This window comes from Schistocerca serialis, chromosome 1 (assembly GCF_023864345.2).
Source record: "Schistocerca serialis cubense isolate TAMUIC-IGC-003099 chromosome 1, iqSchSeri2.2, whole genome shotgun sequence".
NCBI lineage: Eukaryota > Metazoa > Arthropoda > Insecta > Orthoptera > Acrididae > Schistocerca > Schistocerca serialis.
In genome coordinates, this window is record NC_064638.1 from 318466395 (window position 1) to 318494361 (window position 27967).

The following is a 27967-nucleotide window of genomic DNA, read 5'->3' on the forward strand; positions in this document are numbered from 1 at the left end:
GCACGTGTGAGTTATTTATATCAGAATTGATTATATTAGTCAGTTCTTCACAATGATGGGCGAAGTAGAAAGTCTCTATGAAATGGACAGCTGCACAAATGGTTTCTTGACTAGCTCAAGCGTATGGAATGTACCTATAGAGAAGACGATTAATGGTTGTGCTATGTAAAAACGAATTGCAGCAGAACTATTTATTGAATTGCGACCCTGACTACAGTCTTAAAGAATGGAAAAGCTGCTGTCAAAAATAAATACATAACTCACTCACTTTTTTATTGTAGGAGTGAGACTTGAACCATGGATCACTTTTCAGCCTTTCGCCTCTAGTCAGCACTGTAACAGTAGTTTAATATACATACATATTCCATTTCTTAAGGATAGCATTCACAGTCTGTGCACTACTGCGTTTTTCTGAAATTATAAAAAATTACTGCAGGTAAAGTAAGGCATTTCCAAAACATGAATAACTGTTCCAACGTATTGCATTATCATTTCCCTAGAAACGAATATTATGTTGAAATTTAAAAGTGCTGCAGTCGAGAAAACCAAGTCAGTATTGTATTCAGTAGTGTGCCTCCTACATATCAAAACACTACACGTCAATGATCAGTAAGTAAAACGAAATTAAGTAAAAATAGTATAAAAACCGGTTACAACTTAAGTAGATTTAGCAGAGGTTGAAAATACCGATTCAGTTGTAAATTTCTTTATTTTCACACGACCGGTTTCGGACTGTTATAAACCCATCCTCAGGTGTCGTAGCTGTGGTCCCCGAGCGCCGCGTGTTCCAGGCGCGATTTGTTGCCTATGAGCGCAGAACAGGAGCAGCGAGGGAGAAATAATAGAAAATGGAAATACGCACTGATTAGAAAAAAAGACTCATTTAACCTTACACTAAAAACTTCCGTATAACGTTAATAATCACCCGAACAGCTTTTGGTCCGGGTTAAACAATTTACAAATTTAGGCACTAAAAATTTTACTTAGTACCGTTCTACCTGTTAAAACAGCAACCTTTTCCAACATGGTTTCTGGTGTTATTTTATGAATGAAAGCGCACATTAGATGCAGTAATTTGTCTCAGCTCTGTTACAGTCATTAAAACTGATATTAAATCCTGAACGCTAAACGGGTGTAGAGTCATTTAAGCAATATATATACAGGGTGGCCAGAAACAGTCTGAAAAGCTCGTAAGGGTACTGCTGAAGAGTTTCTGCTGAGAAATAATTCTTGAGAAAAAATTCAATACGTTGTGCCGTTTCCGGGTTAATTAGCGTTGAAGTTAGTCACTCGTGCCGTTGCGTACACACATTCAAGCGGCCCTGCAGGTACAGTGAGTTTTAATTGTTCTCATAGCATAGATAATAGCACACAAGACTGCTTAGCCTTTGGCTCTGGTTCCATCCTTACTACCGTCCCCGTGTCCAGTTTTGCGTATCGCTCTCTTGTTCGGTTTTACAAAAACCAAACGAAGAACACATGTTGAGACACCGTCACTGGCAGGCCGCTTGAATTTGAGCGGGAAGCTACCTAACTGGCTAATTACAATGCTAATTAACTCGGGAACAGCGCAACTTAACGAATTTTTTCTTAACAATTACTCAGAAAAATCTACCTTGCAACATCCTTATCTGCTATTCAGACTGTTTCTGACCGCCCTTTATATACACTTTGTAGTTTCTGTAGCAACGACTATGCTCCTTAAACAGATTTCAGTACATCGGCGGCTTACACACTGAAGTGGTAAAAGTCATGAGATACCTCGTAATATCTCAGACCTGCTTTTGCCAGCCCTCGAACAACGTCTCGACGTGTCATGGGCACAACAAGTCGTTGAAAGGCCCTGCAGAAATATTGAGCCATACTACCTGTAGAGACATCCATAACTCAAAAATGGCTCTAAGCACTATGGGACGGTCATCAGTCCCCTAGACTTAGAACTACTTAAACATAACTAACCAATCATGGACACAACAAGTCGTTGAAAGGCCCTGCAGAAGTATTGAGCCATACTACCTGTAGAGACATCCATAACTCAAAAATGGCTCTAAGCACTATGGGACGGTCATCAGTCCCCTAGACTTAGAACTACTTAAACATAACTAACCGAAGGACGTCACACACATCCATGTCCGAGGCAGGATTCGAACCTGCGAGCGTAGCAGCCGCACGGTTCCGGGCTGAAGCCCCTGAACCGCTCGGCCACAGCTGCCGGCCCGTCCACAACTGTGAAAGTGTTGCCGGTGCAGGATTTTTGTGCACGAACTTAACCTCTCGACTATATCCCGTAAATGTTCTATGGGATTCATGTCGAGCGGTCTGGGTGGCCAAATCATTCGCTCGAATTGTCCAGAACGTCTTCAAACCAGTCGCGAACAACAGAGTCCCAGAGAGAGACATGTCATCCATAAAAATTCTATCGTCGAGTGGCAACAAATGGTTTCCAAGTAGCCAGACATAACCATTTCCAGTCAATGATCCGTTCAATTGGACCAGAGTATACAGTCCATTATATACAAACATAGCCCAGACCATTATGGAGTCACCACCAGCTTGCACAGTTTCTTGTCACTAACCCAGGAAGGCGCTGCAGGGTATGTCGCGCCGGTAGCGAATGTACTCGCGTCGGTCGTCTGCTGTGGTATTTGTCTGTTAGCACTGACACCTCTACGCAAACGCTGCTGCCGTCGGTCGTTAAGTGAAGGCCATCGGTCACTGTGTTGTACATGGTGAAAGGCAATGCATGAAATTTGGTGTTCTCGGCACACTTGAAAGTGTGGATCTCGGAATATTGAATTCCCGAATTATTTTCGAAACGGAATGTCACATGCGTCTAGCTCCAACTTCCATTCCACGTTCTTACCCTATTAATGACGTCTCCATCAATGCACTGTCCTTTTACATCTTGTGTACACCATCTACATAAGTGCATATCGCTACCCCATGGCTATCGTCACCTCAATGTAAGTTTGAACACAAGTACGGACTAGAAAGGAAGTCAGGCGTGCCCTTCCAAAAGAACCGTCCCGGCATCACCTAAAACCTACATCTGGATGGCCAGACGAGTTTTTGAAACGCTTTCCTGCTGAATACGACATTATGACTGTGCCACCTCTTGTCTGTTTTTCTCGGCTCTAGAAGACTAGATCCATTACATACAGAACATTACAAAGAAAAGAAACCGCGTTGCTCCTGCAATAAACAGGAACTATGTCTGAAGACTCATATATAATAACAATTCCTCACCTGTATCTTCAGTAATAGATGTGTAATTTCCCTAAGCAAGCACTAATTTTAATTTTGTTACCCAGTTTTATTGAATAAAATCTGAAAAATGCATACATGTATTCTTTACCATAAAATAACGCTTCCTTTCTTAGTAAATAGCTTTCATTGATGTAGGCCAACGGTATTTCTTATGAAAAGTAGTACATGAGATTCGTACGAGGGTTGTCCAGAAAGTAAGTTCCAATCTGTCGCTAAATGGAAACCACAGCGAAAATCAAAAACATTTTGTTTGCAAGAGTTAGCTACACTTTCCAGATACTTCTCTACTTAGTCGCCGCTCCGACTTAGACATTTGTCGGAGCGTTAAACCAAATTCCCAACACCATCGTCATGGAAGGCAGCCCCCTGTGTCTTCCAACAATTCTCTACACTGGTCTGTAGCGCGTAGCTTGCGCCCAAGTGTTGTCTTCGTATCCAGCGTTTCATGTGAACAGAGATGATACCCAGGACGAGCCAATTACGGCTGTGTTGTGGGTGATCGAACATTTCCCATCGAAAAGGCTGCAGAAGCGTCTTCACTGCCCCTGCAGATTGCAGCTGAGAATTGCCTTGAAGAAGGAAGTGCGTGGCAGTTGTGTTAGGTGGGCTGCATTCACTAAGGCAAAGCCTCTTAGCGGGCCCTCGTACTTGGCGGGAAACATCTTTGTTTTAGGCACCTTTACTCGCTCACAGTGCGCTCACAACTGAAAAGAGCGTCTTGATGCGATCGACGGTCATACTAGAGACACTACCCAACACATCTGTGCAAAGCTTCGTCGGGTTTTCACTGTGGTGTCCATTTTGGGACCGATCGGAACTTGCTTTCTGGACAACGATCGTGTTTCGGGGAAGATACGGTAAAAAAAGTGCCCACTCAGAAATGATGCGGTGAACATAATTAGCGCCAATACTGTGAAAGAGAAGGCAACAATGTTTTGCATTCACATCTAGCACACTGAAATTATGCATTTTTTCTTGGTTATTTTAAGGAAGAAGAAAGGTTAGAGTTTAATATCCCATCGTAATCGAACATCGAGATTGTTTGAGCAACAGATAAGTTTGATAAAGGGGAGTGGAGAAGAAGAGGGAGGCAGCTGTAAGTTGTTTTGAAGGAATCATTTCAGGATTCGTATGCGAAGACTTACCGAAATCGTAGAAGAACTAAAACAGAATACCAGTACTGGAATTTGAACGCCCTCACGGTATCACAACCTGTTCTCCATCTAGCTGGGTAAAACAATTTTTCAAAATCATTGACAATGCTGATGCTTGCAACCGTAGATTACATTAAAACAATTTTCACAGGCTGCTTATGGTGCGCTAGTTCGGTTACTAGTTAATTCTATGGTGAGCTACATTAAGTATTTTACAATTCTGAGTTATTTAACAGATTTTGAAGCTGGATTACGAACGTCCAATATGTTGTATTACGTTTTCGATATTTCTAATTGATTTACAACTACAACAGAATGTTCCACCACGTACAATGTTTGGATTATGTAATAGACGTGGAGTCGTGTCCCTTATAACGTGTGAAAAATATTCGCTGCGGACAGGATTCGAACCTGTGCGGGGAGACCCCATTGGATTTCGAGTCCAACTCCTTAACCACTCGGACACCGCAGCTACCAACTCTGAGTACCAACTAATGCCATAGAACGAAGGGGTATTATGTGCGGCTATCAATAACCGGTTTTCTAGCGGAAATATTCTGCAACAAGTCTGTGGTGGGGTGCCACGGTAAAGTAACTGCCGTCTACGGCCACTCCACTGCTATGGCTTCCGTACATCTCAGTGAAATTGTAAATGAAGTTAGTTAAATTTCAAAAGTGGACCCACCGTTCTTCGTTTTAGCAACAAATAGCAGCGAGAATTTGCTAACAGGAATTACAGTTATCTAGATACACTGTGGCATACGAATGTTGATACTGAAGAGCCTTGATCTTATAAACCTTATCGAAGATCGTCAGTCGCTTCGGGTACACAAATGCACAATGAAATATAACACTGCCTGAAGTTTAAATAACTTGGCCCCCTAGAGAGCCTGAGCCATTAACTGAAACTGATCTTTTCTCTCACCGGCACATCAAGGGGAGAATGTGGACGTTTCTTTTGCTGTTTTCTTGCGAATTTCATCGATGTTAATGCCGGACATTACATAATCTATCTCCTCGTTCTATACTCGATCGTTTTTCACTGCAGTGTGGTGAATTTTTTTGACCTTCACATACATTTAACTTCCAGTTACATGACTCACTCGTGCTGGTATGACTACGATAAAATTCAGCGAATTACATGGCTAGCATATCGTGTGATGGAGAAGAGTCTCCACGATTCTTTTAAAAAAAAATTCTATTTTCTTGGTTGCCTTTTTTTTTCAAATAGTAACTACTGCTTCACCGACACTAGGCATCGGACATAGTGTGTGATATTTCTGCAGTGCTGCAGAAGTCCCAATAACTATACACCTATTGGTCGACTTTCCTTCTAAAATTTTAATACAATGAGCCTAAATTCTCGTAAAATATTTAAAAATCAACCACGTTTCGTCGTTCAGCGGCCCGATTCTTCCTGATGGACCAATAAACTCTGGCGGGTTTGAATCAAAATCGGAGGTTGCTTTCCCATTGAAGCTCCCCAGCGAACAGCGCACCAAAATGTAGTTTCAGCAGGGGCGAGCGTGAGCCTGTAGCACCCACACCAGTACCTGACCTTGGGTGTTGAGGCGCGGCATCAAACCCTCTATGAGGAAACAGTTCCGAATGTGCCTATTAGGATCCACCTGTCTGCGGAGATGATTTCACCCGTGCATCCTCGTCTCTCGCTATGACCAGCTTCTTTCCACACGTCTTACCGCCCCCGTCCCCCCTGTATTACCATCATTGGTATTTCATCAGCAGTCATTAACATTTTGGCCGGCCGGGCTGGCCGAGCGGTTCTAGGCGCTACAGTCTCGAACCGCACGACCGCTACGGTCGCAGGTTCGAATCCTGCCTCAGGCATGGATGTGTGTGATGTCCATAGGTTAGTTAGTTCTAGGGGACCTCAGAAGTTAAATCCCATAGAGCTCAGAGCCATTAACATTTTGGTTCATGCATAAATTTGTTGTAAGTATAGAGTTTCTTAGGAACTGTTTTCTCACCAGCATAATTTCGTTTTATATTTTTGTCAACTGTAAATCGAGCTTAGTGTCAACATTATCACATGTGGTGAGCTGCATGGTATTGTAGATGGTACTGTGGGCGTTATGTTTCGTTTACCACATATTAAAAGTTGCGGTTTTTCGAGGTGATTGAGTGTTTTGATTTCAGATATGTCTGACTTTCCTGTAGTCCTGGCTGATGACAGAAATATACGTGTCCTAGGTGTTGAATTTAACTCAAGTCATCGTATTTCATACATTTTTAATTTGTACTGTAGTGTTCTTTTGAAAACCAAATTATATGACAAGATCGCTGTGTTAACATAGTTATTGGATTACTAGTTTCGGCAATGTGTATTGCCATCCTGAGATCCATAAAACCATGCAGTGGTAGTTACATCATACAATGCTTGCACCACTCTGTCGCATTATAACTGTACAACATTCATAAACAATTCATAAAAATTGTCATTTCTCGATTTTTTATGAATATTGTGCAGTCATCATGTGGCAGAGTGGTGTAATCATTGCACGATGTAACTACCACCTGCACGGTCTTAGGTTTTAAATGGCTAACGAAACTAGTAATCCAGTATTTCTGTTAACGTAGCGATCTTGACAAATAAATTGGTTTTCCTCCTGCACTGAATGATCATGTCACGTATCCATAACATTTTTCTTTCTTGTACTTCGGTGTGTGAACTAATGTCTCTACGTGTGATAATCTGCACATGCTCTCTTAAAGGAATATTTTGAAGTATAATTTGTTGGGATGGTGTTGCGGGAAGGAAGCTGCCGAGTTAAAAAATCAGGCCCTTCTGATCTACTCGTATGAAAATTGGATATTCGAAAGTTTGGTGCAACCCCTACCTTCAAATAACTCCAGCCGCCACTGCTAGACAGTCACCAACAAAGTACACATTATCTTAGTTTGCGATGCTCTTTGTAAAGAACGAATTGAGTTGCCTCTCTCATGTGCCCTTGCCGCTGGCTATCACACTTATAAACAAAGTAAATCTATCCTGTTACCGGTTATTTTAACCCATTCTGCTGCTTCGCAACTCAGCATTTCTTTATAAATTATACAGCGCAGCAATCATTCGTCTTTTTATTGAGGTTTTATTTGGCAAATCCAGATTTCGGCTAGTGCCTAGCAATATTCAAAGACTGACGCCCAAACAACAGGGGACTGGCATGCACTGAAACTAGAAAATAGTGCATTCATAATGGCTAGGCACTAGCCGAAATCTGGATTTACCAAATAAAATCTGAAAAAAAACAAGAAAACAAAAAAAAAAAAACGGACGACTAATTGCTGCGCTGTATAATTTATAAATCAGATCACAGTTGCTGAGTGCACCCACGTTCCTAATGGAAGGTAACCTGATCATAATTCCTTTCTACGTGACATTTATACTGCAGTTATGAGATGAGCAGCTGTGGTCATCAGTGAAAAAGATCAGGTGCCAAAGAGTATTAGTGTTCCGAATTGAGCATGACAAGCTATACATAAAGCAAAATGTTAAAATGTGACAGACAGTATATTGACTTGAGCATTTAGTTTCGATAGGTATTGGCTGTGGTGTGGTTCTTTAGGCTCTTGTTTGGAAACCGAATGACAACCTCTGGCCGGCCTCTGTGACCGAGCGATTCTAGGCGCTTCGGTCCGGAACCGCGCTGCTGCTACGGTCGCAGGTTCGAATCCTGCCTCGGGCATGGATGTATGTCATGTCCTTAGGTTAGTTAGGTTTAGTAGTTCTAAGTTCTAGGGGACTGATGACCTCAGATGTTAAGTCCCATAGTGCTTAGAGCCATTTGATACACTTGCGACTTCTGGTAACCCCAAAGCCAATAATCGCACGGACTGAGGTCTGGTGTCCTGGGAGACCAAGCATGACGAAATTGGCGGCTGATCACACGATCATCATCAAACGACGCGCATCTGTCGGACATTTTGTGATCTTTGCTTTTTTTTTGTTCTAATAAAACCCCATGTCATTCCAAGCATGTGTGCCAATTTTTACCTCTCTATCTACATTATTCCGGGGTTTATTAAGTTTTCAAATTTATACTGACTTTTTGATCGCCCAGTGCATTTAACTTCCAGTTACATGACTCACTCGTGCTGGTATGACCACGATAAAATTCAGCGAAGTACATGGCTAGCATATCGCGTGATGGAGAAGAATCTCCACAATTCTTTTTAAAATTTTATTCCTACTTTCTCGGTTGCCTTTTTTTTTTTCAAATAGTAACTACTGGTTCACCGACACTAGGCATCAGACAAAGTGTGATATTTCTGCAGTGCTGCAGAAGTCCCAATAACTATACACTTATTGGTCGGCTTTTCTTCTAATCTTTTAATATAATGAGCCTACGAATTCCCGTAAAATATGTAAAAATCAACCACGTTTCGTCGTTCAACGTCCCGATGCTTCCTAATGGACCAATAAACTCTGGCGGGTTCGAATCAAAACCGGAGGTTGCTTTCCTATTGCAGCTCCCCAGCGAACAGCGCATCACATTGTCGTTTCAGCAGAGGCGAACCAGCTCGCACGCCAGTTCCTGTCCTTGGGTGTTGAGGCGCGGTATCAAACCCTCTATGAGGAAACAGTTCCGAACGTGCCTATTAGGAACCACCTGGCTGCGGAGATGATTTCACCTGTGCGTTCTCGTCTCTCGCAATGACCAGTTTCTTTCCACACACAAGGTTACGCCTTACCGCCCCGCCTTACCCCCCCCCCCCCCCCCCCCTTAGCATTACCATCATTGGTATTTCATCATCAGTCATTAACATTTTGGTTCATACATAAATTTGTTGTAAGTATAGAGTTTCTGAGGAACTGTTTTCTCATCAGCATCATTTCGTTTTATATTTTTGTCAACTGTAAATCAAGCCTAGTGTCAACATTATCACACGTGGTAAGCGACATGGTATTGTTGGTGTTCCTGTGGGCGTTATGTTTCGTTTACCACATATTAAAAGTTTTGCAGTTTTCCGAGCTGATTGAGTGTTTTGGTTTCAGATATCTTTGACTTTCCTGTAGACCTATTGGGTGATGACAGAAATATGCGTGTCCTAGGTGTTGGATTTAACTAAAGTCATCGTATTTCATACATTTTTAATTTGTACTGTAGTCTTCTTTCGAAAACCAAATTATTTGACAAGATCGCTGTGTTAACATAGTTATTGGATTACTAGTTTCGGCAATGCGTATTGCCATCCTCAGATCCATAAAATCATGCAGTAGTAGCTACATCATACAATGCTTGCACCACTCTGTAACATTGGAACTGTAGAACGTTCATAAACAATTCATAAAAATTGTTATTTCTCGATTTTTTATGAATATTGTGTAGTCATCATGTGACGGAGTGGTGCAAGCATTGTAAGATGTAACTACTCCTGCACGGTCTTAGATTCTGAGGATGGCATTACATGGTAACGAAACTAGTAATCCAGTATTTGTGTTAACGTAGCGATCTAGGCAAATAAATTGATTTTCTAAAGAAGACTATAACACAAAATTATAGATCACCTCCTGCACTGAGTGATCATGTCACGTAATCATAACAGTTTTCTTACTTGTAATTTGGTGTGTGAACTTAAGATTCTACGTGGATAGTCCACACACGCTCTCTTAAAGGGGTGTTTTCAAGTATAATTTGTTGGGATGGCGTTACGGGAAGGAAGCTGCCGAGTTAAAAAATTAGGCACTTCTGATCTACTCGTATGAAAATTGGATATTCGAAAGTTTGGTGCAACACCCAGCTTCAGATAACTCCAGCCGCCACTGCTACACAGCCAGCAACGAAGTATGCATTATCTTAGATTTCGATGCTCTTTGTAATGAACGAATCAAGTTCCCTCTCTCAGATGTCCTTGCCGCTGATTATCACACTTATAACAAAGTACATCCGTCCTGTTAGCGGTTATTTTAACCCATTCTGCTACTTCGCAACTCAGCAATCCTTTATAAATTATACAGTACAGCAATAATTCGTCTTTTTTTTCCAGGTTTTATTTGGCAAATCCAGATTTCGGCTAGTGCCTAGCAGTATTCAAAGACTGCCGCCTGGACGATAGGGAACTGACATGCATTGAGAATGGAAAATAGTGCACTAGCCGAAATCTGGATTTGCCAAAAAAAAAAAAAAAAAAAAAAAAAAAAAAAAAGGCCAACTGATTGCTGCGCTGTATAATTTGTAAATGATCACAGTCTCTGAGTGCACCCACGTTCTTAATGGAAGGTAACCTGATCAACATTCCTTTCTTCGTGACATTTATACAGCAGGTTATCATAGCGGGACTGACACGAGATGAGCAGCTGTGGTCATCAGTCAAAAATAGCAGGTGCCGAAAAGTGTTAGTGTTCCGAATTGACCATGACAAGCTATACATAAAGCAAAACGTTAATCTGTGACAGACAGTATACGGACTTGAGCATTTAGTTTCGATAGGTATTGGCTGTGGTGTGATTCTGTAGGCTCTTGTTTGGAAACCGAATGACAACCTCTGGCCGGCCGCTGTGGCCGAGCGATTCTAGGCGCTTAAGTCCGGAACCGCGCTGCTACTACGGTCACGGGTTCGAATCCTGCCTCGGTCATGGGTGTGTGTTCTGTCCTTAGGTTGGTTAGGTTTAAGTACTTCTATGTCTAGGCGACTGATGACGTCAGATGTTAAGTCCCATAGTGCTTAGAGCCACTTGAATTTGAACTTGACAACCTCTGGCAGCAGAGGTGGCGTGCGATGCGCTAGCCTTGACCGTCTGGATGAATTTCCTTTATTGCACCGGAGCCCCCTCTCCAATATCACCTTCCAGTGGAAGCCTATGCCAGCTACGTTGCGTGCTTAGGGAAAACCCGTTATTAGGATTTCCGCAACACAAGACGCTAATATGACAGAGAAAACGATTTACAACCCGAACTCTAATAGCCCCCTACGCCATCTGGTACGACCTGCTCTTTTTGCTTGAGCCCACGTTCTTCACTACTGTGTTGGTAGTTCCTTCTACTTTGTGGAACACCTTCGTGACGGCAGTTCTTCAGCTGCGCCCAGCAGCAAGAGACAACAGTCTACTCACTTTAAAGGTTGTGCTACTTCTATCTGATGGTTTTAACAGTACCCAATCGTAAAAATAATATTGCTTGAGAAATTTACTACAAGGACTATGTAAACGCAGGACAATAATGCCCATAGCTCTTATTCGCGCAGAGCTTCTCCGGGAGTCGTTCGACTTTTCAGTCACAAATACCTTGCTAAAACAGAGTATTAGTTCACAGTGTTCTGAAAACAAAGGTAATCGAGCTGTAACCGACAAACAAATAGGTTTCGGGATTGTGGCCCCGGATGAGAACGTAGAGCTACACATTGAAAAAAAATTTACAAGCTTAAGACTACTGTAGCAAGGCCTTCATCATCAGTGGCACGGCTGAATAAATAGCAGTTGGTTTTCCCTTCATGTCAGATGAGCTAAATTCTCAAACGTACGACAGCTACTCGTCGTTGAGTTCACGAATTAAAAATGCTGTCTGCTGGGAATCACAACGTGTGTGCAGAATCTTCTAGAGGCTCCTCTAACAGTGCGTGCATAAACTCGGCCGACATCTTTCCACTCTGTCGTTTCGCGAATATAAGAAGAACCCCTTGCCGTATCCATATTCAGTGTTTTTAATTCCCTAAGGTGAAGGTGGCGACAGATTTCGAGTGTTGTAGGATTCAAACTCAATTGACGCGGCTTGAAGATCGAAAAGATTTTATTAAAGAAATGCCTGAGGAAAGAGAATTAATCAGAAAATATATTTACGTTTACAAGAGACTTGACTAGGGAAGCATTGTTATCTTACTTGTTCAACGTCGTCTCTATAATTTAACTCTAAATTAACTCTAAGTAGTCGTCCGGTGGTGATAACTACATGGTACAAGATCAAACTGAACTGCTACTGAGCAACGCCGTAAATCATGTAATGGCAGTTTGCTTGGTTTGGCGAATAATTCCACAGCGTTTTGTGGTTTTAATGAAGGAATTTATATGAGATCAGCGGATTATAGAAGCTAATCACTACTTTGCCCTTGCTCAGTATCCGTGACCCACTCCCACCGATGACGTACTGTTGCTTTCGAGCTGAAGAAACCGCCAAGTCAACTTCGAAAAGTAACTTCCACATCAAAGGAACTGTGTCGGAGATTATTGACAGAGATCGGAAAAGTGAAAGTATAAGGATGCGAAATCAAGATAGTTTGTAGGAGTGAATCATATTACAAACAACGTCCTTTGTAGCTGTTTTCAACATAGTAGTGGCATACGAATATACACAAATAACGGGCATGTTGCAGTGATGTAAGTTCCTGAGTATTTTTCTTCAGTTGGGTTTTAAGACCTCTTGTTTAGTGGTGATCAATGTTAGTCTATATTTCTGGTTACATGCCCAGGAAACGAAAATTAGCACAGCATGTTTTGTTCTTACGACGACGCACGTGATATTCCGTTAATGGGCAGTAACTTACGTACTGCGTGAGTTCTTTCCGTCATCAATATTAGTCATTTTAATATTATCCATTGTTTTTCAGTGTATCGTCCGCGACTGTTTTATTTTCATAAAATGAAGAACAAACCGCCTTCAGTCACAAGTTGCGTTTATTTACTGCACTATGCATTTCGAGCCCTGAAGGCTCATCTTCAGGTGCTTCTTAGTGATTTACATCAGGTTTTTTAGTTGTTTGCAGTTTAACATTGTATGATGTCTGCTTCTGTTGTGCAGTTGGTATACACAACAGAAGCAGACATCATACAATGTATAACTGCAAACAACTAAAAACCCTGATGTAAGTCACTAAAAAGAACCTGAAGATGATCCTCCAGGGCTCGAAATGCATAGTCCAGTAAATAAACGCAACTTGTGACTGAAGGCGGTTTGTTAATATTAGTCATGCTTGAGAGACTCATACCAAATAGGTCTGGCAGTAGATACTGAATGTATACAAAGGCTCCGACGGTCATAGGTTTATTGAACCGACAGAAGAACGTCAAAAAATGTTTAAAAACCTGCATTGGATGACGCTTTAAGAAATACATTAGTTATCCTGTGAAAATCTACTTACAAAATTTCAGGAACCACTGTTAAGAGAAGAAAAGAGATGTTCTTCAGCTCCATAACTTGGAGACAATATGAGATTAACTACAGCACGTAGAAAGGCATTTAAGCAGTCGTTCTTCCATGTGCGGTTTATTGTAACGGGAAGAAGCCCTGACATGTGGTACCGTGCTAAGTAACCTTTGCCAAGCGTTCTATTGTGGTTATCTGATTACATGCGTAGATGCAAGTACGCTGCAACGCACTGCCGTCACCCTCCGGTAATGGCGGACTCGGATCTAACGCATAGATCCTGGTGGATTATGCGGCAGTCATGCTGTGTGCAAGATCCGTGACGGCATTTGCGACCATTAATCACTTTACAGAGCAGATGTCAGATGCCATTGTACATGGCTCAAGTGTATCTCGATTCGAAGCATCTACATCTACATTCTGTAATCCGCTGTGAAATATATGGCAGAGGGTACATCCCGTTGTAATAATTCCAATCCCATCCCAAAGAAAGCAGGTGTTGACAGATGTGAAAATTACCGAACAGTCAGTTTAAAAAGTCACGGATGCAAAATACTAACGCGAATTCTTTACAGACGAATGGAAAAACTGGTAGAAGCCGACCTCGGGGAAGATCAATATGGATTCCGCAGAAATATTGGAACACGTGAGGCAATACTGGCCCTACGACTTATCTTAGAAGCTAGATTAAGGAAAGGCAAACCTACGTTTCTAGCATTTGTAGACTTAGAGAAAGCTTTTGGCAATGTTGACTGGAATACTCTCTTTCAAATTCTGAAGGTGGCAGGGGTGAAATACAGGGAGCGAAAGGCTATTTACAATTTGTACAGAAACCAGATGGCAGCTATAAGAGTCGAGGGCCATGAAAGGGAAGCAGTGGTTGGGAAGGGAGTAAGACAGGGTTGTAAACTGTCCCCGATGTTATTCAATCTGTATATTGAGCAAGCAGTGAAGGAAACAAAAGAAAAATTCGGAATAGGTATTAAAATACGTGGAGAAGAAATAAAAACTTTGAGGTTCGCCGATGACCTTGTAATTCTGTCAGAGACAGCAAAGGACTTAAAAGAACAGTTGAACAGAATGGATAGTGCCTTGAAAGGAGGATATAAGATGAACATCAACAAAAGCAAAACGACGATAATGGAATGTAGTCGAATTAAGTCGGGTGATGCTGAGGGAATTAGATTAGGAAATGAGACACTTAAAGTAGTAAAGGAGTTTTGCTATTTGGGGAGCAAAATAACTGATGATGGTCGAAGTAGAGAGGATATAAAATGTAGACTGGCAATGGCAAGGAAAGCGTTTCTGAAGAAGAGAAATTTGTTAACATCGAGTACAGATTTAAGTGTCAGGAAGCCGTTTCTGAGAGTATTTGTATGGAGTGTAGCCATGTATGGAAGTGAAACATGGACGATAACTAGATTGGACAAGAAGAGAATAGAAGCTTTCGAAATGTGGTGCTACAGAAGAATGCTGAAGATTAGATGGGTAGATCACATAACTAATGAGCAGGTATTGAATAAGATTGGGGAGAAGAGAAGTTTGTGGCACAACTTGAAGAAGGGATCGGTTGGTAGGACATGTGTTTAGGCATCAAGGGATCACCAATTTAGTATTGGAGGGCAGCATGGAGGGTAAAAATCGTAGAGGGAGAGCAAGAGATGAATACACTAAACAGATACAGAAGGATGTAGGTTGCAGTAGGTACTGGGAGATGAAGAAATGAAGAAGCTTGCACAGAATACAGTAGCATGGAGAGCTGCATCAAACCAGTCTCAGGACTGAAGATCACAACAACAACAACAACAACATCCCATTGTACCAAATGTCAGGGGTTTTCCTGTTCCATTCACCTATGGAGGCGCGGGGAAATGATTGTTTACATGCCTTCGCACGTGCTGATCTTTTCCTCATGATCTCTACGGGAGGGAGATGTACGGGGTTGTTGTATATTCATAGAGTCATCATTTAAAGCCGGTTCTTGAAACTGTGGTAGTACACTGCCTCAGAATTTTTCACATCTTCAAGAGTCTGCCAGTTCAGTCTTTTCAACATCGCTGTGACATTCGTATCAAACAAACCTGTTACCATTCGTGCTGCCCTTGTCTGTATACTTTCAATATCCCCTGTTAGCCTATTTAATACCAGACCCACACACTTGAATATTATTCTGATTTGTAAGCAATGATTACAATATGACTGGGGAACTCACAAACAATCGAACTGTTCTCCAAAGCTTTCGATTACATCAGGAGGAAAGTCTGGTGGTCGATAGAAGGATCTCATTACTGTTTTACACTCGCCGCCGATACTGAGTCTCGGCCAAACAATCTCGTATGCAGCTTCAATTTCTATCTTCGTGGATTTGAGTTTCTTGTCTACTGCGACCAATGAACCACCTCCATTTCCCATTTTAGCCTGTCCTTTCGATACACACTTAGATTTTCCCTAAAGATCACACTCCTATCAGCTTCATGTTTTAACCACCTTCCTCTGCCTATTATTATGTGAGCTTGACTGCTTTACAGCAGTGCTCCGAACTCGGGCACTCTACTGCGAATACTTTGACAGTTTACTACAAGGATTTTAATACTCTCGCCTTTGGGGGGCATTCCTTTGGATGCTACATTAATACTTACGGGTCTCCTACAGCTGTCGTTATCTGGACTGGATGGAGAGCCACCTAACCTGAAAATTCCTTGTGTGCACCCCACATACAGTTCGTTACATAGGTAGCATCTGGTGTATAGCGCGCACCTGATTCGTTTGATGGGACCCTAAAGTTCTCTGTGACGCAGCTTAGCCTGTCACAGAACCTTCGATTTCCTTGTTAAATCCTTCCACTTGACTCAGAACCAGTTGGCGACGATCGGTTCTGGGACAACGCTGCAAATTGTGAGCTTCGCTGAAACTCCATGCACATGGTTGGTCATCTGAAATTTCTCTGCCAGACTAGAACGATCCAAGTATGACCTCAGAGCCCAGAGGACAGGTAGCGTTCGTTCCAACATGCACCACTGTTCTGTTACTGACAATCCTGTCGGTCAGTGTTGGTTGACTGTTGCGATTATTCGTATTGATACTACTACTAAGTCTACTGCAACGTCTTTGGAGCACATTCCTCCTCGTGATGTTCTCGGTTATTGGACGTTCATGGTAACCATGTCTCAAGTTCGTCTTGTTGGTGAAACATCGACTAATTTTTTAATTGATAAACCATTTTGTGTTGGAACCCGTAGGTCTTGTAAACTGTCTCATGATGATAATATCTGTGTCCTTTTCCGTGCTAGAGGTGTTGATATGAAATGTAAAATAGTTAGCGATATGACTGTATATAATAGTTTGTAATAAAGAGGTGGTACATCCTCTGAACTGTTGACATAGAGCTGTATCCCCGTTCCCTCAATGGCTACCCTAATAGCCTCTTCAACATGGTGAATGAGACCCCAAAGCACATAAATTGAGGATGCCCAACGTTCCTTCCTGTCTCTTAGTGCCTTTTCCCCAAGTGATACCATTATTCGTACTACATTTGAACTGTCAACGATTAATAGACCCCCTACTATTCTGCGTTTGTCTCCTCTTGACCCAGGACAAAGTAGGTTTCCCAACAGAAGATGTAAGTCTCACTGGATGAATGGCAGTTTCAGTGGCAGGCAGCACCTCGATCCTCTGTCCTCCACAGTCCTTGGCTACCGTGAACAGGATGCCTATACCTACCACTGACATTCCACCCGCAGACAAGCAATGTCAGAATCCTCAAAGAAAGCTTATTACTTTAGCTGACAAAGAAGGACGTTTTTGTGATTTGCAAGTAAGTTTAATTTAGAAAGTCAGACGGCTGGTTTTAGTATCTTATGTGCCAGTTAACAAGCCACATAAAGCAACTGGGTTGGAATAAATTTAAAACTCTTATATGTGTCCAAATATTCGTCTTAAATATTCGGATTAAGTGATCGAACTGGTAACTGGTCAACGAGAGCTCCCGTCTTTTACAGTCACCAATTCATGTGGGGTCTAGTCTTCAGGAACAGTCATGTAGATTTAAGCGTCCTCTGTGTCTTCCATTGTCAAAAGTATTTCATAAAGAGTATTACTTTTATGCACTTGCTTGCGTGCGCGGGACTCGAGAGCTTTTTCACAATACGCGTCTGCTATATTTCTTCTGCTGTCAAGCACGAGACTCTCGGTTAATTATAGGTGTACCGATCAGCGCCTTGGGGGCTGTCATCTCATTTACTTCCATCGCTTTAATGATTTACTGGTCTGCACGGAACGCATCGTTAACGGCGCGCGTTCTGCCGAAAGCGGAAAAATTCATCATTTTTGATCTCGGCCTAAAGAGACCGTAATGCGATTATTAAGCTGGGTATAAATCTCCAGCGGTGCTATCAGCAGGAGATCTTGGAGCCTGACACGAAAGTAAAAGACGACCTCGTGCCGGGAGCGAGTGGCTGGGGTCACCTGGAGAGCTGGAGAGCCGCGCTGGAGTTCGGAGGTCAAGGCAGGCACTGGTCCTGCCTGCAGGCGACCGCTACCCGCGGGAGCTGAACCCGGCCCAGCTGAACGATACGGTTCGCTGTGACTCGTCCCATAAAATGGTGGCACTGTATTTCTCGCCAGACTACAAGCCACATATCTTGTGAACTGCCTAACTTCTCGAGTCAATTTATGACTGTCATATACGGTAAATCAAGTCAGAAGAAAATGGCTGAGTTAACTTTAGAATGTTCGGAACATTACTGATAGTTATATAATTTTTAATAAGAGAAATGCAGGAGAATAAAACAGTCTTCCACCTTACTTGACGTTTTCGTATCCGGAGACCGAAGTTTTTCTGCTCAAAATTGGGCTACGTCCACTGCTTCCTTGTTTTCCTGCCACAATTCGTTCAGGATGTATTTGCTGGAACAGTATACGTAAGGAGATGTTCCATATCTTGATATTCGCTACAATCACATATGTCGTCATGTTCAACTTCAAGCCCCTTTGGATCTGGTTTGCGTTCACTGGTGTTACATCCATTCTGATGTGGTTCACGCTCCTTCAGAGCTTCCACTCAACTCGCAACTGGGTGTCTCCTGTATATGAGGTTAATCGTTTGGAAGCTTGTAAGGTCTTTGTTCACGAATCTCTTGCTTTATTTACGTCTCCCAGGTCCTGGTGTCGTCAAAGGTATGACTAAGCTTCTCATTGTGTTCATAACCAAGTCTGTATAAAATCAGTCGGGGTGGGTTTCACATGTTTTACTTAAGGTTATATTGATCTTTTTGGGTGAAAAGCGTCAAGCCATCCTCAGCCTGATATTTTTCATTTTATTCTATATGAGAATATCATCTGACACTGATTAAAGTCATATGTAGACCAGTCAAGCCATTATTTTGTATCCAAATGATGAGCATTATGACAGTAATTGTGAGAGTCAAGGCATCTTTATTAATCTCCTTTTTATTTGGTAACTGGGAATTGGTTCATGTATGTAGAAAATTTGCTTGCAAACCAAAGCCAAGAACAGTCAGCGCTAAAGCCACCCATTCACAGGCTGACAAGTCAGCAAACACCTCCACTGACTGTGTTGCCGATCTGTCCAACGGGGTGTGGGCACATTGCGATTGCGTGGCGGACCCTAACTGCGCCCTCTTGTATGGCAGCTTTCACCATCCCGAAACAGGAGGCAAAATGGCGGAGTGTGGGATGGCAGGTAAGAGACAGGGCTAGAGGTAGCATTGTACCAGTGCAGCTGGCGTGCCCAGACCATAGACCCACGCACTATACAATCGCCTAATGGGTCAAACCCACACGACAGTGGGAGGTTGAAGGTTGGCTGAACCTACACCCCCCCCCCCCCCCCTCCTGCTGAGCCGATCGCCAACCCTTGTGACTGTGAGTGGACACACTGCAAGTGCATGGCAGACCTCACCTACCTTCACTAACGGAGAGTGGGATGGCAGGTAGCGGATGGGGGGAGGGGGGGGGGCAAGCAGGTAGTGGTCTGCCAGCAAACTGATTCACCCAGACCATGGACCCGACCGCTATAAATCCGTCCACACAAAGGCGAATGGGTCATGGCAGACACACTTGGCAGACCAGGTCAGCTGACTGGTTGGCCTGTGTATGAGGGACTTAATATAGAGCGAAGGGCAGTGACTGGCACACGCTGCCATGCTACTTCCAAAGGACTCTTGGGGCAACTTAAAATTGAGTTGCCAACCGAGTGTAGAGGTGCTCCTAGCCGCTCACAAGGCAGATATGTGGGAAATGTATTGTTCTGCTGGCCCTGCATTAGCGGACAAAACAGTCGATTACTGCGAAATCTGGAAGTTGAAGAGCTGCCCTTGGTCCTAGTGAACACAAGAGAGTCGTGGCGACAGGCCTCCTGCATAGTGGACGTTTTACAATACGTCCCTTCCAACAATGTGTTTTCCGCACAGGGTATTGCGCTTTGATCAGTGAGGTCATAGAAGGCAGGTCAAGTGAGAGAAAACTTTTCAATGGTCGTAAAATCTAAAGCTCGGTTGTTCTGAAAAAGACAGTTAAGAATCGGAGATCACTGACTACTTTGCAGTTCCTTTTAGAGAAGACTGAGGATTGGTAGTTAAAGATAAATGGCTCTGGAGTAGGCCCGCTTCCCTGTGATTGTCGGAATGGTGTGAGCAGGAGGACGGATGGTTCAGGGACGATTTTCGGGAGCTTATAGAGGACGAATTTAAAGACATAAAACCCAGTGCTCTGTCTTTTCGACAGAGACTCTCACCAAAGCAAGCAGAGGAGACGGTTTTCTTAGGATTCTGGTGACAGATTTCATCGTGTAACAGCTGTTCTCTCTGGCGACAGACTCCAAATCTGGCAACAGATGGCTCTTGGACGGCAGACTTAGAAATACATACCAAAAAAAATAAAGGTTCAAATGGCTCTGAGCACTATGGGACTTAACTTCTGAGGTCATCAGTCCCCTAGAACTTAGAACTACTTAAACCAAACTAACCTAGGGACATCACACACATCCATGCCCGAGACAGGATTCGAACCAGCGACCGTAGCGGTCGCGCGGTTCCGGACTAAAGCGCCCAGAACCGCTCGGCCACACTGGCCGGCAAATACATACAAGTCTGCATCATTCTCACTAGCTTCTCAGGGATTCTGAACTCACGCAGAGCATTGTGTAGGTTATTCCTGTGGGTGCTATCGCATGCACGTTGAAAATCGACGAACAGAGATTATAGATATCCGTATCATATTTCCAGTTTCTCAAATAACCCGCCAGGTTAGCCGAGCGCGCTAATGCGCTGCTTCCTGGACTCGGGTAGGCGCTCTGGCCCCAGTTCTAATCCGACCGGCGGATTAACGACGCGGGCCGGTGTGCCAGCCAGCCTGGATGTGGTTTTAGGCGGTTTTCCACATCCCCCTAGGTGAATACCGGGCTGGTCTCCACATCCCTCCTCAGTTACACGGCTCGCAGACATCTGAACACTTTCGCACTGTTCCATGGAATACACTAGTCGCAGACATTTGGGGTACACTACTTCCTTCCCGGGGGACATGGGGTGACGGCAGGAAGGGCATCCGGCCACCCCTTCAACTAACATTGCCACATCCGATTAACCATGCCAACCCTGCGTATCCTCAGGAAAAACGGCACAAGCAAAAGAAAGAAAGAAAAGATTCCCAGTTTCTCAAACAACTTCCTAGAGAGAAAATGTGATCTACTGTCGATTGGTTTGGTCTGAAGGCAGCTTGTTATTCCTGTAAGTTGTTCTCAATGAATGGTGGTTATTTTCTGAATATAATGATTTACTTTACTGTAAAACAAAAACTAAATGATAAAATGAAGGCAGCCTGTTGTAAAATCCTTTTCTCTGCACCTCTGTGAGATCAAAATCGATTGCTGGGTAACGTTCAGCGATGCAGTCCTCCTTGCCTCATATAATGTTTGAAGAGAGCCACTACAACGACGCATTGGAAGTTTCAACTGGTGTCAAGCACGCTCATTCGGCTTCATGCCAGCAGATACTGTAGGCCTCTCCATTCGATTGATTCTTGGATTCTAAACCAAGCTTTTCACGAGGTAAACCACGTGTACTCTTGTATGATCGTCTTAAAAGTGAATCCGTCGGGAAAATGTTGACTGTAGCGCTGGATAGTTGATTGGAGGATCCTGCACCGAAACTATGTAGCCCTCAAATCATTACCACTGACAGCGATGAGAGACATCCGACATCCATATGTGACACCGCCCCAAAACATGGCTCACCTCCTGCTCTGCTGACTCCGTGGGACTGCATGCCTGTGACGTGCAGTGGAATCTAACTGCTTCCACACTCTTGTGCAGGTACGACGATCATCACGCGATATACAAATCACCACTCATCGGTGAGCCGAACCCGACACCATTTATCCAGATTCCGTCCTAGATGTTCCCCTGTCCACCCTCTTCGCACACCACGATCCTGTGGGTTTTGTATGGTTGGTACAGAAAGCGCAGAGAACACACTGATGCTTGCGTACTGTCGGAGTCCACATACGCCTCCCCCTTCCCTGTAAAACGGCAGCGATTTAGCCCTTTCAAGTTTAAATTTTATTTTGCATATATTTTAAAAATAAAAGATCAAAAACTGTCTTCCTTTGAGGTAGGTAATACGCTTTCACTGCCAAAAAATTTTGAAACTGATCGGTTTTGAAAGCGGGTTAAGTGGGACATGTGTCCGATGAACCCAATAGACCCACGGTTTCATATCAACATAGAATTTTCAGAGCTAAATTTTTAATTTTAGAACGATTTTATGAGGATAGAAATTATGGAAAAAAGCATAACAAATCATTACCAAAACGCCTTTATTCCTATGACAATTAAAAACATGAAACACCATACACAAGTTTTCAACATAACATTTGAAGATGGCCTTGACACACCAAACATCAATATTTTCTAAATCCTATGAAGTTTTATAGGACATATACGTCACCCTACATAAAAATTATGTAAAAACTAGCAGAACTACTGAGATGTGTAGCAGTTTTCAAAACAATACCTATGACGTATAAGAAAACACAATTAGTTACATTCTTGGAATGGAAAAGACGGTGATATGATATGATTTTCATGAAACAGACACTATAAACACACGCCTCCCCAATCGATCGCTCACAGCCTTCTGTACATCCACCTCTTGGTCCGTAATATTTTTCTCCAGTTTCAGAAAGCATCTGGCTACATTCTAGTACTAGACAGATATGAGATATAAACTTCCCAATCCCCAAAACTGCATATTACTTTATTGGGACATACGTATCCGATCAACCACGAAACTTTTAACTCGAGGCACTTACGAGCCGTAATTTTGAGCACATCTTCAATGTTTCCCGTCTCTCAATAACTGCTCCATGTTCCAATAACGTCGCTGTAGTGTGTGCCAATTCGGCCGTCACCTTACCTTCCCTTCCATAAAGTGGCACAGTCTAAGCTTGGAATTACCCTTCGCAGCATATGAGAATGATAAGTGCAAGATACACTGGATTGTCCCGTACACAGGTAGAGATACAGAACTACATTCAGAATACAGATTTAATTCTACCTTCATTATACAGGCATGTAGTGATTTGCTGTGGCCAAACGAGTATTGGCAAAGATGTTCCGATCAATAAAACATGATCTATTCATTAAAAGCACTTTAAGCACTCCCTCTTCAGGCCACGAGTCTACCCGGGCCATCCGACCGCCGTATCATCCTCATGGAGGATGCGGATAGGAGGGGCGTGGGGTCAGCACACCGCTCTCCCGGTCGTTATGATGGTATTCTTGACCGAAGCCGCTACTATTCGGTCGAGTAGCTCCTCAATTGGCATCACGATGCTGAGTGCACCCCGAAAAATGGCAACAGAGCATGGCGGCGTGGATGGTCACCCATCCAAGTGCCGACCACGCCCGACAGCGCTTAACTTCGGTGATCTATTCATTAAGGTTACGTAAAACTTTTTCAATAAGTTTGGATGTATTATAGTACCTCATACGCTAGTTAACATGACGTGAATGTATTGTCCAATAGATGAACAAACAGTTACAGTCATACGCATCCTAATAAAAAAATGTGAACGTAATTTCGTATACGTACACACCACCTGCGGGTACGTAAATGTTTAGGATTGCAATTCTCTGTGACAGAACGGCCACCACAGTACATTGTTGTTCATGTTTAGTGCTGTTAACCAGGGGTGATAGAGTCATAAGTGACTTCAAAGCGACAGATGTTGAGCGATCGTCGTAAGGGATTCTGAAATACATTCTCCTATGGCACGGCGTTATCGGCACATGACGAGAGTCTAAAAGCGGCCTCATTGTGGTCTCCATTTAGCCGGCTAGTCGAATCGTGCAATAACCAGATTTGCAGGTGTATTAGGGCGTCACACTTGCCCGCTGTTGAGCTGCATGGGAACGTAATGGCGGACATGCTCATCGTCGTGGTTCCAGTCGACCACATCGAACCAGCACAAGGGGGGTTCGCCGTATTCTACACCAACTATATCTTAACCACTTCACAACAGCGACTGCCATCCGAGTAAAAGTAATCAACTCCCTGTAAAATTTAGTGTCATCTCGCATCATTGGTCGGAGACTAGCAGCGCCCGGACTGGGGAATTAGCGTCCCTCCCGTAGGCTGACCTTAACGCCACAAAACTAACGGCTGCGTTTGGAGTGGATCTGTGATCGCGAAGAAAGGACTGCTGATGAATGGTGTCGCACTATGTTCATCGATGAACCGTGGTTCTGCACTACCCATCAACATCCGACCATTATAGGTGAGTATAGCAGCGACGTCTGCCCAGCAATCCACAGCTCGTGGTCTCGCGGTCGCGTTCTCGCTTCCCGAGCATGGGGTCCCGGGTTCGATTCCCGGCGGGGTCAGGGATTTTCACCTGCCTCGAGATGTCTGGGTGTTTGTGTTGTCCTCATCATTTCATCATCATTCATGGAAGTGGTGAGATTGGACTGAACAAAGATTAGGAATTTGTACGGGCGCCCAACAAACCAGACATCATTATCTCTGCCCAGCAGGTATCCCATTCTTCCAATGTTTGGAGAGACACAGCGATGTTACGTCATGGAGTAAGGAGCCATCGAGTATGACTTCATGTCACGGCTGGACATGATTAAGGGGAATCTGATGGCACAACGGTACGACGCGGACGTCCTGCGGAGTGCAGGACTTACTTCTCATACGACAGTATCTAGGGGCTATTTTTCAACAGGACAAACCTCGTCCACACTTTGTACGTCTCTCTACGTACTCTCTGTCTTCAATAGAACATGTGGGGGATCAGTTCAGACGACAACTCCATACCAATGCCAGCATCCAGGATATCAAGGATGAGTAACAGCTTGTCTGAGTAGAGAGTACAACGGCTTTATGACACCCTTCCCAACAGAATCAGTGCGTGCATTCGAGCTAGAGGGATGCAACGTCATGTTGATAAATGGACTCATATTGCCAAGTTCTTTGTAAATTAAATTCGGTGTTGTAGGCATTTTAATACCATTACACACCCTCTTAACCGGTGAAGTTTCGTTCCGTTTTCTCCTGACCTTGTGGATGCTTCAGTTCCTTTGTCAGCCAGTGTAATAAATTGAACACGACTGGAACGTTAAGCGTTCACATCCCATCCTGTCATTCTTACTTAGATTCGTGTTTCATATATACGTACACGTTAATAAAGTATTGCTTTAATTATGTAGCAACAGTTCCTTACCGTTACTGACGATTCACCTGCTGTATTGCATTATTAGCGATCACAAACAGAACACTAACATGGAGCCATCAATACGGAATGTAACGCGTCCGCAATTGACCACCAAATTCTAGCTGTGGTCAGGACCATACAACTCGTAAACGGTAGGAGTTCAAGGGTACGAACCAGTCGAGGTGGCGCAGTGTTTAAGTCACCGGTACTCTGAAAGAGAAAGGTTGAAATCCCCGCTGACACCCAGGTAAGCACTTTTCCTTGATTTCCCTAAATCTCCAAGGCCTTATCCTCCTGGCGGGGAGCCAGCGACGATTGAAGCTTTGAGGCTGTCAGGGAGGCGTGGTTAGATGATGTAAATGCTAGCCCGCTGCTTGTGAAAGGTAAGGGGCTGGTTGAAATTTCGGCCAGGGTGCAGATTTAACTTGTCGAATAGAATCATTATAGAAAATACGCTGCTTAGACCGAAAGAACTATTCTTCCGCTTGTTATGACTCATTTCTTCGTAACGCTCAGACGTCTTCTCCGATGTAAAGCTCAACTGATCAGCAGAGACAAAGCTGAGGTAAATAATAAGCCGGCCGTTGTGACCGAGCGGTTCTAGGCACTTCAGTCCGGAGCCGCGCTGCTGCTACGGTCGCAGGTTCGAATCCTGCCTCGGCCGTGGATGTGTGTGCTGTCTTTAGGTTAGTTTGGTTTAAGTAGTTCTAAGTCTAGGGGACTGATGACCTCAGATGTTAAGTCCCATAGTGCTCAGACCCATTTAGTAAATAATAATGCAGAATGTGAAAATGATACGTAACAGAAGAAACGTACAGCTGAGGCGTGACATTAAACACAGTTCTTACATCAGGGGTTGCGGTTATCCCGCAGTGACAACGAAAATTTCTATTTTGTCCGTTTCAATACCAATAGGTAGCGCGTTTACTGGAACTGTGACTAGAGGAACTTAGTAATCTTAATCAGATTATAGTTACAATCACTAGCACTTCTTCTCACGTATTTTCTTTACATCTAGTGAGACTGCAGAGAATATTTAGATTACAGGGAATGTGTCAACAGGAAGGTTCAATATATTTATAAAAAATGTAGCAGCGGGTGTTTTATTTTCTTTGCCCTTACGAAATACGGCCTTTTATCTTATAGCGTCTAAGTTTCGCGCGACTACTGCAAATAACTTAAGTCACCATTTCCGTTTCAAATTATTTCTGCAAGCTGCACTGTAATTTCCGCCGTTGTCATGTTTTATATTATATTTAATAATATTGTTTTCTATATTAATTCCCTCGTGAAGTTTGTTGTAAATAATCGACAGCAGTTCAAAATAAACGATCATGTACATGATTACAATACTGGAAGGGAAAATGACATTCATTGCTCCACGTTAATGTTGTCTTTAGCACAAAAAGAAGGTCACAACGTCGCAACAACAATTTTTGATAGCTTACCCAACGATAGAAAATGGCAAACAGCAAAGTAGAGTTTGAAAAAGAACTGAAAAAAGTTTGGCCCTGACAATTCCCTCTATTCTGTAGGAGTTTTTCTGTTACTCTAATCGGTAAAAGGCGGAGGGTAGGAACTACTAACTCACATCTATATACCCTGTGGTTGTAATAAAACTTTTCCTATTTAACACATTATAACACGGAAACTAATTACCGTACGGGTAGCAAACTTGGTAGCATTAATGTCAGGGGATGTGGAAGAGAAATACCATAATGTAGAATCAGTTCAGTTGAAACACTTTTAACGTGCTGCTACGATAAATCATGCCGGTAACATTACTGCTACAAAAGCGCCTCAATATGGCGCCCGTTAGTGTCCAGAAGAGTCTCAATGCGCAGGGTTGCCTTCTGCGCAGCGGAGCGAAGCATGTGCGTAGGTATGCTGGCTATCTCTCTTGATCTGCTGCGCTTCAGATCAGCGCACGTTCCCCTGGTAAATCCTGTACTTCAGTTAGCCCCACAACCAGAAATCACAGGGAGTGAGATCAGGTCATCGTGCAAACCACGCGTTTGGAAACGATCGGCTGATAATTCGATCGTTTCCTGATGTGTTTCGGAGAAGCAGGTGAACTTCACGAGCGATGTGCGGTGGAACCCCATCTTGCATAAAAACTGTTGAGTTCAGTGCGTCTCTCTCCTGTAGGACGGGTATGACATGCTGGCGGAGCATATCGCAGTAACGCTGACCAGTCACACTGCATCTCTTTGATTCTTGAACGCCAGCCTGCTCAAAACCGACCAATGATGAACGTAGCCGTGAAGCCACACCATACGGTGACACGTTCACCATACAGAGGAACTTCACGCACAGTAACTGGAAGTGAATATCTCCACACTCGGCAATTCTGTGTGTTACGTCACCCGACAGAGAAAAATGAGCTTCGTCAATTTCAGTCCTTGCGAGAAAGTGGAGAGCGAAGTCAACACGTCGTTATGCGTTCTGTGTTGCAAGCTGCTGTACAATATGGATCTTACACGGATACCATTTGACAATGATTCGAAGCACCTTCTGTACAGTGGACCACGGGGTGTTCAACTGTCGTAAGACAGCACGCGCACTGCCTGACTGCGCGCAGCGTTGTCAGCCATAGCAACAGCGATTTCATCAACCACCTGTGGTGCAACCGGTCGTCTGCCTATTCCTGGAGCAACGCCCAGTTCTCTAGTTGATTCGAACTTCTTCATCACGCTCTACACAGCAGGTGGAGAAAGA

At 43.4% G+C, this 27967-nt stretch overlaps 1 protein-coding gene and 1 non-coding gene across 2 annotated transcripts in view; one reads left to right on the forward strand and one right to left on the reverse strand.

Moving 5' to 3' along the window:
* Positions 1-27967, forward strand: part of LOC126470338 (serine proteinase stubble) — a 523216-nt gene that overhangs the window by 319942 nt on the left and 175307 nt on the right. The gene's annotated exons all lie outside the window — the stretch shown is intronic.
* On the reverse strand, positions 4812-4893 carry Trnas-cga (transfer RNA serine (anticodon CGA)). The gene has a single exon. It is a non-coding gene; the product is annotated as a tRNA-Ser (tRNA).